This window comes from Lissotriton helveticus, chromosome 2_1 (genome assembly GCF_964261635.1).
Source record: "Lissotriton helveticus chromosome 2_1, aLisHel1.1, whole genome shotgun sequence".
Classification (NCBI taxonomy): domain Eukaryota; kingdom Metazoa; phylum Chordata; class Amphibia; order Caudata; family Salamandridae; genus Lissotriton; species Lissotriton helveticus.
The window spans coordinates 1,556,380,659-1,556,396,936 of record NC_136059.1 but is presented as its reverse complement, the minus strand read 5'-3'; the positions used below and the strand labels follow the sequence as shown (position 1 = coordinate 1,556,396,936).

General features: G+C 45.2%; 1 protein-coding gene across 1 annotated transcript in view; it reads left to right on the top strand.

The window, feature by feature from the left end:
- Positions 1-16,278, top strand: part of POLR1E (RNA polymerase I subunit E) — a 241,850-nt gene that overhangs the window by 178,491 nt on the left and 47,081 nt on the right. The gene's annotated exons all lie outside the window — the stretch shown is intronic.

The window sequence follows — 16,278 nt, the reverse complement described above, 5'->3', positions numbered from 1 at the left end:
AATAGAATATATTGCAAATGTCATTTACAAAAATAAAAATGATAAAAATGGGACACAATTTATTACAACATTTCATTATAAAAACAATACAGCATTTCATAATTAAAAACAAATTTTATTCCAAACCCTAAAGGATACATACCGATATTGAAAGCTGGTATCACGTCTGGCCTTTTGGCTAAGATAGAAAACAGTCCTGAAGAAGGTGAATACTGTAGACAAAATCACTGAAACGCAGCGTCGACTTATGTTTTCTAAAACTGGGAACTGTAACAATAATACCCTGTGATTGCGTCATTTGTACATGTTTTTTATTTATGAAATGCTGTATTGTTTTTATAATGAAATGTTGTAATAAATTGTGTCCCATTTTTATCTTTTTGTAACTTGCATTTATTATGATCAGTTGTTGGTTTGACCTTTTTAATTTTTAATTGACATATTTTTGTAAATGACATTTGCAATATATTCTGTTAACCGTGTGGTGAACATATGTTTTTACCTTGATTGTGTGCCCCTCACTTATTAATATTCCAGACATTAGGTATTAGGGACGTTGTTTACTTTTTCACTTTAGGAGATAAACGTGCAAGTAGTTTTTGCATTTAAAAAATATAGTAGTCTGCAATAAAAATATATCACATTCTTCAAAACACAAAAACAAATCGTTATTCAGTTTAAAAATGATGTAGTACAATAACCGGATCTGCTCGAAGTACAGGTTAAGATTTGCTGTTGCATATTTTTCAAATGCCTCATTTTTGGCTAGTATAGGAGGACGGCTGGGACGGAATTCCACCAGACAGTTTGACAGAAAATGCTGATGTAGGTAAGACTTGCAGAGATGTTGCAGGAGGAAGGAGTCAGAAGTGCAAAGAAAGTCCCAAAATAAAGAGAGGTAGCGCCAAAAAATGGTTAAGATAGATGCATGTGGTGTAGTGGGTGAAATGAATACAGAGGTTGTGGGTGTCAGAGTAACCCAGCTCTGCATCTCCACACATTACTGTGTTTAAGAAGCAAACGTGTGGGATTGGGATTGGAAAAACTACTTGCTGGTCTTCTGTAGGTAGCCATTCTCTCTTCATTTCTTTATTTCGGCATTAAATTGCCATAAAAGATTTGCATAACAAAACATTACATAACAAAAGTTTTGATCTAAAATAATGAATACAATTTAAAATAAACATGTTAAAACACGACTACATATCTGTCAAGTCAACTTGATATTCTACAGATTAAAACATGATACTTATAAGTACACAATGTGCCCCCCTTAGCTTTACAATTTTAAACCTTTTTTCCTGCGGACAAAATAAACGGAGTATAGGAATCTACTGGCACTAAATACAATATATTGTGTTGTATCCGCTTTGATCATTCTAAATGCACTCATACAAGATCCTATTCCTAGGAGATTGAATAATGGTTTATTCCATTTTCTGTTTGCCTGCACATAGGCTGGACAGAAGAAAAGGATGTGCAAGTCATCCTCCTTATGTTTGCTCTCACACATAGTGCAGATTTCTTTTACGTTTTGAATGTCATCAGTGTTTTTCCTAGACCATCGTGCCAAAGTTGAGTTAGTCATGAGATTACCGTATCTTAGTTTCATGTATAGGGTTTTTGCAAGTGGGGGCTCTACTTCGTCAAGGAAAGACTCAAAAAGAGGCTCATCCTTGAAGCTTAGAAAGTTACTAACTAAAGTCCCACCCCTATTTCCACTCATTGTTTGGTTACAAATAAAACCCCAAAAAGCCTTTTTTAACAGGCTTTTAGCATTCGGCGGTAACCTTTCCGGGCTCTCGAAGAAATGGGATAACCCTATTTTAGTGAACCACATTCTAATATGTTTCAACCAGACATTGGAATTTGAAACGTCTAGATACAGAATTTCTTCCAGCCCCTTCCTATATTCAAGCAATTCAGGTGTCGACCAGAGTCTCACCCAAAACATTAATGGTCGGACAATAGTATAATGGTCAGTTCTTCTTAGATTTAGGTCCATCTGAAGAGGTACCAGGGGGGTACCTTTTGGGGCCCTTACAAGACTACGCATGAATTTGTTGTCCATGATAGAAAAAGTGTCCTTTGACATGGGCCCCCAAATCTCTGCGCCGTAGAGAGCAGCCGGTTGGACTTTGAATTTGAATAACTCTATTGCCGGTGATACAGCTTTACTAATGCTCGAACAATGCTTTCTAAGAATAGGTTTGGTATTCTGTGCAAATGTTACCTTACTTTTTTCAATTTGCGATTTCCAAGTGAAGTTAGAGTCCAGGGAAATCCCCAAATAAGAAAAATGATCAACGACTTCCAATTTTTGACCATTTAGTATAAGGTATCCATTATCTGCTTTAATTGGGTTTAGAGCCATACACTTGTTTTTTTTGGCGTTGATTTCCAGGCCTTTGTTATTACAATAATTACTAAAGGAATTCAGTAGTGCCTGCAGACCTTTCTTAGTTTGAGAAATTAAGATGGTATCGTCTGCAAAAAGTAGCGCGGGTACCTTTTCTCCATTTATTTTTGGTGAGTCATTTTGGCATTCCTCTAGGTACGCAGGAATATCATTTACAAAAAGGGAAAATAAAGTTGGGGCCAAAACACAACCTCGACGAACACCACGTTCAATTGGAATGTTCTCGGTTAGTTCCCCATTTGGGCCCCATCTCACTCTGGGATAATTCCCGGCATGCATCTCAATTATCTGGATTAATAAGCAGCTAGGTAGCCCCACCTGATGTAGGGACCGCCAAAGGAGATCTCGTGGCACTAGATGGAACGCCGCCCTGAGATCTACAAAGGCGACGTATAAATGACCCTTTTTAATATGGACATATTTCCAGTAAAGGCAGCAGAACCTAAATACTTGGTCGATGGTGCTCACTTTACTTCTAAAGCCTGCTTGAAACTTCGTGAGCACCATTTTCTCTTCCAGCCACACATTTACTCGAGCCAAAATGTGTCTCGAGTAGATTTTCTGGAGAATGTCCATCAGGCTGATTGGCCGATAATTAGATGGTATCGACCGATCTCCCTTTTTAAAAATGAATACTATCTCGGCTCCCCGCCAGCTATCAGGAAAATCTAAACTACGAGATAGCATATTAAATAAGTAATTTAAAAAGGGAGCCCATACCTTTAGATCATGCTTATAAAGGTCCCCCGGTATTTTATCTAATCCTGGCGCTTTGCCACTTTTAACCGCATTAATGGCAGCCTCTGTTTCCTCAATTGTAAAATCCAGATCAGCACTGGGCTGTATAAGCCATGGTACTTCATCACTAGTATTAACGGAACTTCCGTTGTACTTTGTATATAAAGTGGTTAACCCACGTGAGTTCATCTAAGTAAACATCCTTTGCTACTCTACCATTATGATCCCCATTTGCAGCTAGCCTCCATAACCCTATAGTATCTTTTGCTGCTACCAACATGTCCGCCCAGTTATTTTCTTCCCAATCCTTCCTTGAATTAACCTGCACCTGCTTATAGATTTTCCTTGCTATTCTAATGTCCGCTGGGCATTTGGTTTTAATTGCCAACAGGAGATTCCCCTTCGATTCCCTACACGTCTTCCCGTACCAGGGTTTACTATGGGACAGATTGAATGAGCTTTGCAACCCTTTTTTTGGCATTTTTGTCACCAATTTTTTCAGCATCATAAAAAACTCGTTATGGAGTGCCAAGAAATGTTCAGAGGTGATTGACACAGACGAGGATCCTGTTAGGGGTCCAAATCGTCTTACAAACTGTGAGTAAATTTCGGTAAGTATCTCACCGTGCTCTAATATATAGGGCCACTTTAAAGTGCGCCTATTGTTACTAATTGAGAGATCGTCTCCTCGAGATGCACCTGTATCTTGTGTCAATGTATTCCTAGTTCCTGTAACCCAATGAGCTTTTAGCAATAGATCCAGAGGGTAATGATCACTCTCTATCCTAGTTTTCACCTCAATATCAACCATGTACTGCCAATGGACAAAGAAACAATTACAAAATCTAAATTACTGTTACTGTTGTTTCTACAAAAAGTTTTTTTTTTAATACATCTGACGGGAGCCGTCCATTGCAAGCCCTGAGACCATGTTCCACTGACAGCTTAACTAATTCAACTGCCAAAACTGAACATTTGACAGACTCTATATTGTCCAGCGGAGGTATACTATTAACTTGGTCTTCTTCCTCAAACACATCACTAAGCCCAAAAACGGGTTCGTAATTACAGTTTAAGTCGCCAGCTAAAATAACTACTTCTTTACCAACTGTCATAGCCAAGAAGGAATCTAGTTTTGCCAGAGTAGGTGATTCTTTAGAGGCAGGTGCTGGTCTGTTGTAGATGTTAATTAAGTAGACCAATTTCCCTTCACATGTTGTGATTTTTAGTGCAAGCATGTCTTGTGAGCTGGTGTCTATCACTTCTACCCGGATCCTTAAAGTTACCTTGACCCAGGTGATTAATCCACCTGATGGCCTACCCCTTTTAGAGGGAACTGCTCCTATTCCAAACATTTTATACCCCACCCTGTGTGGTATTTCTAGGGCCCATGATTCTTGAAGGAGACAAAAGTTACTGGAATCAATATACTTTGCCCAATCGGGGTCCCTCAAGTTTTTCGCTACACCAGCTATATTCCATGAGATCAACCTTAGGGTTTTATCCTTACCACTACATATAGGTGGTGAATCTGGGCTTAGTGGCCTGTCCTCTGATAGGACAGTTCTCATTAATTGTCCTCTTAATGAATTAGATTCGTCAGGAATATTACTATACCCCCCTGGCAAGATGTCATTATTTATACTCCCCACCCTTATGTCACTTGGGTTAACACGGGTACCACAACCATTTCTATTTTTGTCCCCCATATTTGTATCATTAATCAGTTCTCCCGGACATTCTCTATGAGTGTACGTGGACACAATACTCGGTGTAGATAGTGGCCCATTTGTGATCCTTGGCCAACCCACCGTTGGTGTCAGTCAGTCTACTGCTTCCAAGCAGCTAAAATTATTAAAAGTGGGTGCCCCCAGCCATTGACTTGAGTAGCCCATTCCCCTGCCGCTGGACACTCCCTGTGCACATCGGTTAACTAAGGTCCAGCTTCCGCCCTCCTCAGGGCGTATCTTTGGTGGGTAGAAAAATGAAAGTGGTCTTTTTTCAATTACAAATTTCCCCCCATCTGAATTCCATGTGCAAATGCAATGCTCAGTGTGTGGGTCCTCAAACGTGACAACCACACAGTCACCTGTGATTGATTTTGTTGTGTACCCTATCCATGGTACCCTGCGAACCATTAAGATTTTACTTTTTATATGGTGGGGTAAGGGCCTATTATTATTTAACCAATGTGTAACCTTATTTTTTAGGGCCCAGAATGTTTCTTCATATTGATCCCCCAACTCAGGGACCCCTGTCAAGACAATTACATAAGGGTTAGCCTCTGGTGGGAGGTTAATATATCCTCCTCTCCGAGACCTCCCCTGTTGCACCCCTACCTGGGTCCGCGTAGTGGCATTGGCGATGTTTCTGCCCTGTACTGATGGATTCTTGGCCATTGGCGTAGTACCCTGTGCTGGAGTCTCTTTAGCTATGGTAGTAGTGCTAACTGGGATTGTCTTAGATGCAATGGAATTATTTTTAGTCTTCGCACTAATTTTCGGGACTAGGGCCTGAGGTTTACTCACACATGGGGCTGTCGGTGCTAAAGACGTGTGAATCGCACCTGTGTTGCAGCCAAGCGATGGTCCCACTACGCTAAGACTTGTTAATGTTATAAGTGTTTTTTCAACCTCAATCAACTGATTTTCCATAGATATTAACCTGGTTTCTAGGGGAAGTAAGAGTTCTTTCAGAATTTCCCCAACATTTTTCAAAAAGTTCTCATTCTCCTCGTCCACGCTCCCAGCTCCATTGTCACCTATGCTATCTAAGATTAACAGATCTTGTTGACCCTCTTGTAAGTCTATATTCACAACATCTTGATCTCCCAATATCACCTGTGGGGACTGTCCATTCCCTTCTATGTTTGCTTTGCCCCTCTTATCTTGAACCTTAGTAACTTTAATCTTTTTCCTAGCATATGCAGTGGTAGGGGGACGTTTCCTTTTTGGTATCGCACCCTCTTTCCTCCCACTTAGTTGGCTCTGATCGGCCTCATCTCCCCGAACCTCCCGCTCAGCAATTCCAATTGGTAATTCACCTGCCATAGATAACACAGGGGGAGCTAGAATATCTGCAGGCTGTTCTAATGGTAATTGAATCGGAGGTGTTCGATTTGGAGATAGGCTAGGGGTATGGTGTACGACAGCTTGCGCCATAAAGGGAGTTGGGCTAGTAACACGTTCAGGAGTAATAGCTGATGCAATGTGACCCAAGGATGATTTTTTTGACATTACAGGATCCTGATACATTATTCTCGCAACCGCTAGATCCAATGATACCCTATGTTCCATTAGGCTTATACCCATATCTATTACCGAATTGGTTCTGGTGATAAAGTCATCAAGAGTACCTGTTTACTGTTTCCCCCCTTTAGCAGTCTTACTTCTACTTTCCCTAGTTGACATCCTGGCAGTAAGTCTCACCATCTTAATCTATGGGATACAGTCAACAATCAATTTCGAATGTCATAGGCAAAGTTTAAAATTAATGGTGAGTTCGGAGGGAAAGAGAATGGGCCCAGCTCGGCCTTAATCGGCCTTGGACGGCCGTAGACGGCCCGCCCTTTGCCCGGGCTTCGACCCGCGCTCCGACCCACGCGCGTCCCGCAAGCGCGTTCGCAGTAACAGTTAAATAGCTAGAGGCGGCAGCGGGAAGAGGACCAGCTGCGGCCAATCAACGCCGCTGTGCTTGCTGGTCCTCGCAGTCCCGTGGACGTTCAGGGGGTCAAAGACAAAGTTGTTGTGAGGCGCCCTTCCTCACTCTCCACAGGGCGAACGGCACCCGCGCAGCGGGGGCCGTGTGATGTTGCTTTTCCTCCCGGGAAAGGTCCGTGAACACCATAGTTCCCCTGCAGCAATACGAGCACTCCCTTATCAGTTCGAGGGACAGGCAGCACCAGGTAGGCGTTCTTGCGAGTACAATTTATCCAGGCTAAAGGCGGCAGCGGGAAGAGGACCAGCTGCGGCCAATCAACGCCGCTGTGCTTGCTGGTCCTCGCAGTCCCGCGGACGTTCAGGGGGTCAAAGACAAAGTTGTTGTGAGGCGCCCTTCCTCACTCTCCACAGGGCGAACGGCTCCCGCGCAGCGGGGGCCGTGAGATGTTGCTTTTCGTCCCGGGAAAGGTCTGTGAACACCAAAATTCCCCTGCAGCAATACGAGCACTCCCTTATCAGTTCGAGGGACAGGTAGCACCATGTAGGCGTTCTTGCGAGTACAATTTATCCAGGCTAGAGGCGGCAGCGGGAAGAGGACCAGCTGCGGCCAATCAACGCCGCTGTGCTTGCTGGTCCTCGCAGTCCCGCGGACGTTCAGGGGGTCAAAGACAAAGTTGTTGTGAGGCGCCCTACCTCCCGCTCCACAGGGCGAACAGCACCCGCGCAGCGGGGGCCGTGAGATGTTGCTTTTCCTCCCGGGAAAGGTCCGTGAATACCAAAGTTCCCCTGCAGCAATACGAGCACTCACTTATCAGTTCGAGGGACAGGCAGCACCAGGTAGGCGTTTTTGCGAGTACAATTTATCCAGGCTAGAGGCGGCAGCGGGAAGAGGACCAGCTGCGGCCGATCAACGCCGCTGTGCTTGCTGGTCCTCGCAGTCCCGCGGACGTTCAGGGGGTCAAAGACAAAGTTGTTGTGAGGCGCCCTTCCTCACTCTCCACAGGGCGAACGGCTCCCGCGCAGCGGGGGCCGTGAGATGTTGCTTTTCCTCCCGGGAAAGGTCCGCGAACACCAAAGTTCCCCTGCAGCAATACGAGCACTCCCTTATCAGTTCGAGGGACAGGCAGCCATTCAGTGTTCTGACTGTGGAAGAAGTTGAGCTTTAGAGAGAGGAGTGGCCAAGCTTCCCAAGTTTTCTTTTTTAGTCTGACATGTGCATCCATATTTGCTTCCTCACCACACAGTTCCTCCAGTTACTCTGATGTTTACTCATTTATCTGAATTCAGTGTTCTTTCATACTCTGCTATGTATAGTTTCTCTTGATACCTAAATCATTGAGTGGTTATAGGACGTATTCCATTATGAAGGGCTTTCTATTTTTGAGGTTGTAGGTCATCAGCTGCTCTCTACTGTTCCATCAGACACCTAGGACCCAAGTAACAGAGTAAGGTCTTGCAGTAGATGCATGCGCAGCCCAATCAGGGCATGTAGTAGCAGTGGTAGTAGTGGTATGTCCTACAGCCCATAGGATTCCTATTGCCACAAATGAGTGGAGGAAGATGTCAGTCGTTCACAAGTGTTATGTGCAGTTGCTGCTTTTCAGCTCAATACAACACTGCCTGATCCTCATTAGAGAAAGGATCATCTCTTCTTTACTAGCTAAGTGATATCTTTTTAACATTCTTGCTCAGGAGATCTCAAACAATGATAGAGCTGGGACTTATCTCAGCCCCGTAGTGTCTTAAACTTACAAAAATTACTTTACACATTTATGGTTCTTCCCCTATGGCAGGAGGTCTGTTGGGACCCACTTGTGTTGGCCAAGCCAGAATAGGTACATAAAGCGTATGATCCTACTAGCATCTAGTTCTTCCAAAAAAGATGGTATGGTGCCCCATATAACCACTGCTTGTGCAGTCTTTCACAAATAAAGTGTGTTCTTGTAAAATCTGATGTTCTGTAATCCTCTTTTGAGTAGTATATAAGGAGACACGCCTGCTGTATTTATAGGTCTATTTACAACAAGGGGTGGTGATGGACAGAGTCTCCGAATTAAGCAGAGTACTCTCACCCAGTCAAGAGATCAGGGCTAGATCCAACACCGTTTTTTAGCTCATTGCACCATCCCAGTTTCAGAACCTGGCTGTATGCAAATTAGTCTGTCCCTGGCCCAGTGCATCATGGGAACAGGGCAGACCAGACTACAAAAGCCAATTCTTACACTGGGAAGGAAACAAGCTTCCGGGGACCGGTTTCTGCCATTTCAGGCGTCTTCGGCCCGGCTTGCTTGAATCCCGATGGTGCAATGAGCAAGGGACTCACATCTGAGTATACCCCTCCACGCTTAGGGTGGACAAAATTATTTACAACAAGGGGTGGTGATGGACAGAGTCTCCGAATTAAGCAGAGTACTCTCACCCAGTCAAGAGATCAGGGCTAGATCCAACACCGTTTTTTAGCTCATTGCACCATCCCAGTTTCAGAACCTGGCTGTATGCAAATTAGTCTGTCCCTGGCCCAGTGCATCATGGGAACAGGGCAGACCAGACTACAAAAGCCAATTCTTACACTGGGAAGGAAACAAGCTTCCGGGGACCGGTTTCTGCCATTTCAGGCGTCTTCGGCCCGGCTTGCTTGAATCCCGATGGTGCAATGAGCAAGGGACTCACATCTGAGTATACCCCTCCACGCTTAGAGTGGACAAAATTATTTACAACAAGGGGTGGTGATGGACAGAGTTAAATAACGGTGATGGATCAAGCCCTGATCTTTGGACTGGGTAAGAGTGGTCTGCTTAATTCAGACACTCTGTTCATCACCCCCCCCCTTTTCTGAATCGTTTTTGGCCACTATAGGTGTGGCAGGGTATACTCAGACATGAGTCCCTTGCTCACTGCTCCATCAGGATTCAAGCAAGCCGGGCCGACGAGGCTGAAATGCCAGAAACCGGTCCCCGGTAGCTTGTCTCCTTTCTGGTGAAGAATTGGCTTGGTAGTTTGGTCTGCCCTGTTCCCATGATGCACTGGGCCAGGGACAGACTAATTTGCATATAGCCAGGTTCTGAGCTGGGATGGGGCAGTGAGCTAAATAACGGTGATGGATCAAGCCCTGATCTTTGGACTGGGTAAGAGTGGTCTGCTTAATTCAGACACTCTGTTCATCACCACCCCCTTTTCTGAATCGTTTTTGGCCACTATAGGTGTGGCAGGGTATACTCAGACATGAGTCCCTTGCTCACTGCTCCATCAGGATTCAAGCAAGCCGGGCCGACGAGGCTGAAATGCCAGAAACCGGTCCCCGGTAGCTTGTCTCCTTTCTGGTGAAGAATTGGCTTGGTAGTTTGGTCTGCCCTGTTCCCATGATGCACTGGGCCAGGGACAGACTAATTTGCATATAGCCAGGTTCTGAGCTGGGATGGGGCAGTGAGCTAAATAACGGTGATGGATCAAGCCCTGATCTTTGGACTGGGTAAGAGTGGTCTGCTTAATTCAGACACTCTGTTCATCACCACCCCCTTTTCACCACCCCCTTTTCTGAATCGTTTTTGGCCACTATAGGTGTGGCAGGGTATACTCAGACATGAGTCCCTTGCTCACTGCTCCATCAGGATTCAAGCAAGCCGGGCCGACGAGGCTGAAATGCCAGAAACCGGTCCCCGGTAGCTTCTCTCCTTTCTGGTGAAGAATTCGCTTGGTAGTTTGGTCTGCCCTGTTCCCATGATGCACTGGGCCAGGGACAGACTAATTTGCATATAGCCAGGTTCTGAGCTGGGATGGGGCAGTGAGCTAAATAACGGTGATGGATCAAGCCCTGATCTTTGGACTGGGTAAGAGTGGTCTGCTTAATTCAGACACTCTGTTCATCACCACCCCCTTTTCTGAATCGTTTTTGGCCACTATAGGTGTGGCAGGGTATACTCAGACATGAGTCCCTTGCTCACTGCTCCATCAGGATTCAAGCAAGCCGGGCCGACGAGGCTGAAATGCCAGAAACCGGTCCCCGGTAGCTTGTCTCCTTTCTGGTGAAGAATTGGCTTGGTAGTTTGGTCTGCCCTGTTCCCATGATGCACTGGGCCAGGGACAGACTAATTTGCATATAGCCAGGTTCTGAGCTGGGATGGGGCAGTGAGCTAAATAACGGTGATGGATCAAGCCCTGATCTTTGGACTGGGTAAGAGTGGTCTGCTTAATTCAGACACTCTGTTCATCACCACCCCCTTTTCTGAATCGTTTTTGGCCACTATAGGTGTGGCAGGGTATACTCAGACATGAGTCCCTTGCTCACTGCTCCATCAGGATTCAAGCAAGCCGGGCCGACGAGGCTGAAATGCCAGAAACCGGTCCCCGGTAGCTTGTCTCCTTTCTGGTGAAGAATTGGCTTGGTAGTTTGGTCTGCCCTGTTCCCATGATGCACTGGGCCAGGGACAGACTAATTTGCATATAGCCAGGTTCTGAGCTGGGATGGGGCAGTGAGCTAAATAACGGTGATGGATCAAGCCCTGATCTTTGGACTGGGTAAGAGTGGTCTGCTTAATTCAGACACTCTGTTCATCACCACCCCCTTTTCTGGATCGTATTTATAGGTCTGGCATTTAAGATGGCTTTAGCTGTTTCACTAGACTATTGTTTTCCCTACAAATCATGCATAACATAAATACATAGCTGGGATTTTGGTCAATGATCTGTTAAATTGTGATTCACATTTTGCTTCTGTCCGTCACAGCATACAGCATGGGGCAGTGGATCAGCCCACTTTACCCATTGGCTCCCCTCATTTTGAGTGACTGCACAAAGCCTGTGCACATTGTTCACATCCACCTAAAATAGAATGTTCCCGTCAGTGTTCTTTATTTATCTAGTTTGCTTTTATATTAAATTACAACACCAGCTATTTATTTTGCCCACACTCTAGTTTAAAGTTTGTTATAAAGTGTTTAAGTGGCATAGTAACATTGTATGCAGCTACCTGCAGTTTGAGTGCTTGATTAGATGATAATTTATTCTAGTCTTCCCCACAAATAATATAATAAAATGTGTAGGACAGTTGAAAGGCTAGTTTAAAAAAACATCACTAGTAAAATATCCACGTTGGTCAATGCTTTTTAAATTTAAACTTTTGATTGCAAGCATACGTTAGCCATATTTAGGTCAGGCTTATTCAGACTTATTTAGGTCTGTCTACCAAGCTTAAGCTTGGTAGACCGACTGTAATCAGGTTCCTGAGGCGGAAGCCGGGAACGTTTATTCTTGTCTTGAAATTTTTAAAAATCGTATTTTGTATTGTTTTTACTTAATTTGTTCTGTGGCACTGATTCACTGATATTAAATATCCTCTAACTGCATGCACAGCCTGCATTGTAGATTTCGCCCCCCACAGCAGCCGACTAGGTGCTGCCTCGGTACATTCTCTTTGCCGCCATCTTGGGTGAGTAGAGGGTGAGCTGACTAGTTGCTCGGCCCTTCCATAAAATGACCACCTCTCCTCGGACGCGCAGCGGACGAGCGCAGCGGGCGCGCCAGCGGCACGCCAAAGGTGAGCCCGTCTGCGCCCGTCCGCGACCGGTCGCGACCAGGGGCATGAATCTCTGCCAACAGTGATACTGTGGGTCCAGAAAGGCTGTGTAATACTAAAGACCAACTATTGAAACTGTGCCCCGGGATTGAAGAGGGATGTAAACACAGGATACACGCGGCCAATCTACCTCTACAGTGCACTGGCTGTGCATTTGAGCCCTATATACCTAAGGGCTTGGAGATGGAGGCTGAAAGGGTGAGCATGGCATTACTGAATTGCCGCTGACTAAAGAAGCACAAACTAGAAATACACAATCTTTTATCAGATCACTGACTGGATGTGCTTTTTCTAACCGAAACCTGGTTGGATGAGACATCCACTCCTGAAATCCTTGAGGCCCTCCCTTCAGACTATTGTTTGTTAAGAGTCGACAGGGGGATTCAGCGAGGGGGTGGTATTGCGCTGATACATAAAAGGGAGCTGCTATGCACTCTGGATTCCATAAAAATCATGACCAGCGAGGCGGGGTTCTTTACTATAAAAATCTCTCCAAAAAGCTTGATCAATGGCTTTCTGATATACCGACCCCCGGGTGCGGCCTCACAGTTTGTGGATAGCCTGGCAGAGATTGCCACTCAGCCTGCCCTACGGTACAGCAAGTTTCTTATCCTGTGGGATCTAAATCTTCACCTTGAGGATTCTAACTGCAGGGAGGCGCAGGAGGTCGTGCTGGCATTGAAACCCCTTATGCTGGAACTTCAGTCAGACATACCCACGCACCAATTTGGACACCTGCTTGACCACATTTTTTCGAACTGGGAGGGAGTGGAGGTTTTGTCCCCCATTAGGGTACCATGGCCTGACCACTGCCTTATCCCTTTTAGGCTGAACTTAGATCCAGCACAACGGGCGTAATCAAAATCCCTGCATCCGAAACGCAGGAATTGGATAAAATTCAGTCAATACATTGGCACTGCTTAAGGAGGCGCCGCCACTGAGTGATACCCTGAGAGTGGCCTGGAGGGCTCATGAAGAGTGGATGACGACAGCCTTAGTCTCAGTTGCACCTTGGACAACCAAGGCATGGGCCAGGCGGACTAAAACTGTGCCGTGGTTCAATAAAGAGTTGGGGAATGTCAAAGCGGCGTGCAAACGTCTTGAACGTAGCTGGCGTAAAAACTACGATTTAGAGTGTAAACAGCACTATAAAGATAGTCTGAAAAAATACCATAGACTCATAAAATCAGCGAAAGGTGCATCCTTGAAGGAGAAGATAGAATCCGCGGATAATTCTTCCAAGGAGCTGTTTATTATATACAAAGAGCTCACGGCACCAACTAGGATAACAGCACAAGACACCTTTTCCGAAGAAATCTGCGAATCTATTGCGGACTACTTCGTGAATAAAGTGGAGAAAATATACGCCTCGTTCCCGGCTGAGACTGAGCGGCTTACTAATCGAGCCAACAAAAATACGACACCTGTTAAAGATACGTATTTCAAGTGTTTTACTGTACCCTCCAGACAGGAAATGCTGAGACTAGTGAGCAGTATTCTATCAGGCTCCCCTAGTGATGCTGCTCCACCTAAGTGTTTCAAGAACCAGCTAGAGGTTGTAATTGATCACATTAGCAACATGGCCGCTCTATCATTCAAGGAATGCCACGTGTTGGATGAATGGAAGAGGGCTCAGGTGATACCCCTGAAAAAGAAAGCGAACCTCCATATTTCTCAGCTTGCGAATCTTCGCCCTATTTCCCTTCTCCCGTTCTGTATGAAAGCAGTGGAAAAAGTTGTCAACACTCAGCTTATGGAGTTCTTGGAAGAGGGTCAGCATCTACACCCGTCTCAGTCCGGGGTCAGGGCCAGATACTCAACCGAGACAGCCCTTCTCTTTTCCACAGAGAGGCTTAGACAAATTGTAAATGCGGGACAGACCGCAGCATTGGTATTATTGGACTTGAGTGCCGCGTTTGACACCGTATCACACACCACGCTGCTGTCCCGCCTCACAGAAATGGGAGTGGAAGGACCGGCCTATGAATGGATACAATCCTTTTTAGAAAATAGAAGCTTCCAAGTTCACTGCCCTCCGTTTAAACCGGGCTCAAGCCTGAGCCCGACGCTATTTAATATATATATGGAACCCCTGGCTAGAATTGTGTTATCGTATGGAGTGGACATTGTAACGTACACAGATGACACTCAATTGATGATTACCCTAGCCCGAGGCCAGAATGAGGCAGCAATGAACTTTTCCTCCTGCCTCAAGGAGCTATTCCCGGTGGATGAATGACAACTGTCTACGCCTTAATGGCGATAAAACGGAGCTACTGGTGATTGGAAGAGCTCCTACAATCTGGTCCTCAGCATGGTGGCCATCTGAGTTGGGGCCTACACCTTCCCCCTCAGAGACGGTAAAGAACTTAGGTGTCCTTTTGGACTCCAGCCTATCCTATGGACAGCACATTGGAAGGCTGGTGGGCAAATGCTATGGAGTCCTTAAGACCATACGTAAAGTACTCGACTATTTGCCCATTGACACCAGGAAATCCTTAATACATGCACTAGTCACCCCCCACCTGGATTATGGAAACTCCCTGCTCATTGGCCTGAGTAAGAAGGGATTACAGCAATTGCAGCGCGTACAAAGTTCGGCTGCCAGATTGGTCCTTAATCTGTCTAAAAGAGCTTCAGGGAAACAGGCTTTTAGGTCCCTCCAATGGCTGCCCATGCAGGAACACATCTTGTTTAAATCACCATGTATCACACATCGTGTAGCCCATGGGAAAGGGCCAAGCTATCTTCATAAGCTCTTAACGATCCATCGTCCAAGGCGCAATCTGAGATCATCTGGGCGTATGTTGTTTCAGGTTCCTCACTTTTTCAAGGCGCGAATGGGAGGTCGCTCGTTCAGGTACCTTGCTTGTAAGGAACGAGCTCCCTATTGAAGTCCGTATGGAACCATTGGAGGCAAGATTCCGACTTAAACTGAAAACTTACTTATTCCCTCGAATTTAGGCCCGTATTTGCCCTCTTCCCATCTTGTGATGCCAATTACAGAAGTTCTTGCTTGCTGGATGCACTGCTTCCTTAGCGCGGGGACACACTGTTATAGTGTAACCATGCGCTCTATAAATGGTTTTTATTATTTTATTATTATTTTCATGGCATATTTTCTTTTCTTTTTATTGTTATATTTGTGGCATATGCTTGCCATAAATAAATTAACCAGCACCCCTGCATGCCTAGGTCAAACCTATTGACTTTGCTAAAATTAGTTTTATCTGTTGTATTTGAGTCAGATAGATGGCCCCCCTGGTCACAAAGGGAGCCAGCCGTAATATTCTTTTTGAACCTCCACCTAGCTTTTCTATAGTGGTTTCATAGACTAGTATGTAACTGGGACCTTTGTCCCTAATAAATGTTTGAAAGTCCATATGTCAAGATATGTTGATGTCTGAAACCAAGGACCCATCCTAAATACTGATGTTTCTAGACACTAATTGCTAAACAAGCTCCTTTTTACAGTCTGCAATTTCATAGAGACTTCTATCTGCAGATTTGGTAACTTAGAATCATCCCCAGGCGTCAGACTACATCTGAAATTTTTTCGGGAGCAGTGCCCCTGCGCCGGTAGGCGGTGTCGTTCAGGTCCACGTGGCACCGTCCATGCTGGAAGTCACATGTCCGTTGCCTATATAGGCACTACCTGAGACTTCTGACATCCGTTCTTTTCTTTCTGACCAGATCTGGAAAGAGCTACCCCAGTCTTTTTGACTGACCTTTTTACAACTTTTTGTCGAGACGTGTCTCCTGCTGCGTCAAAGATGTCAGCTAGGGAAGCTGGATTTAAGCCGTGTGGTATATGTCTATGATGGACCAGCATTTGATGTGCCTCTAGTGTTTGGAGCGCGACCACGACGGCAAGACCTGCATTAATTGCT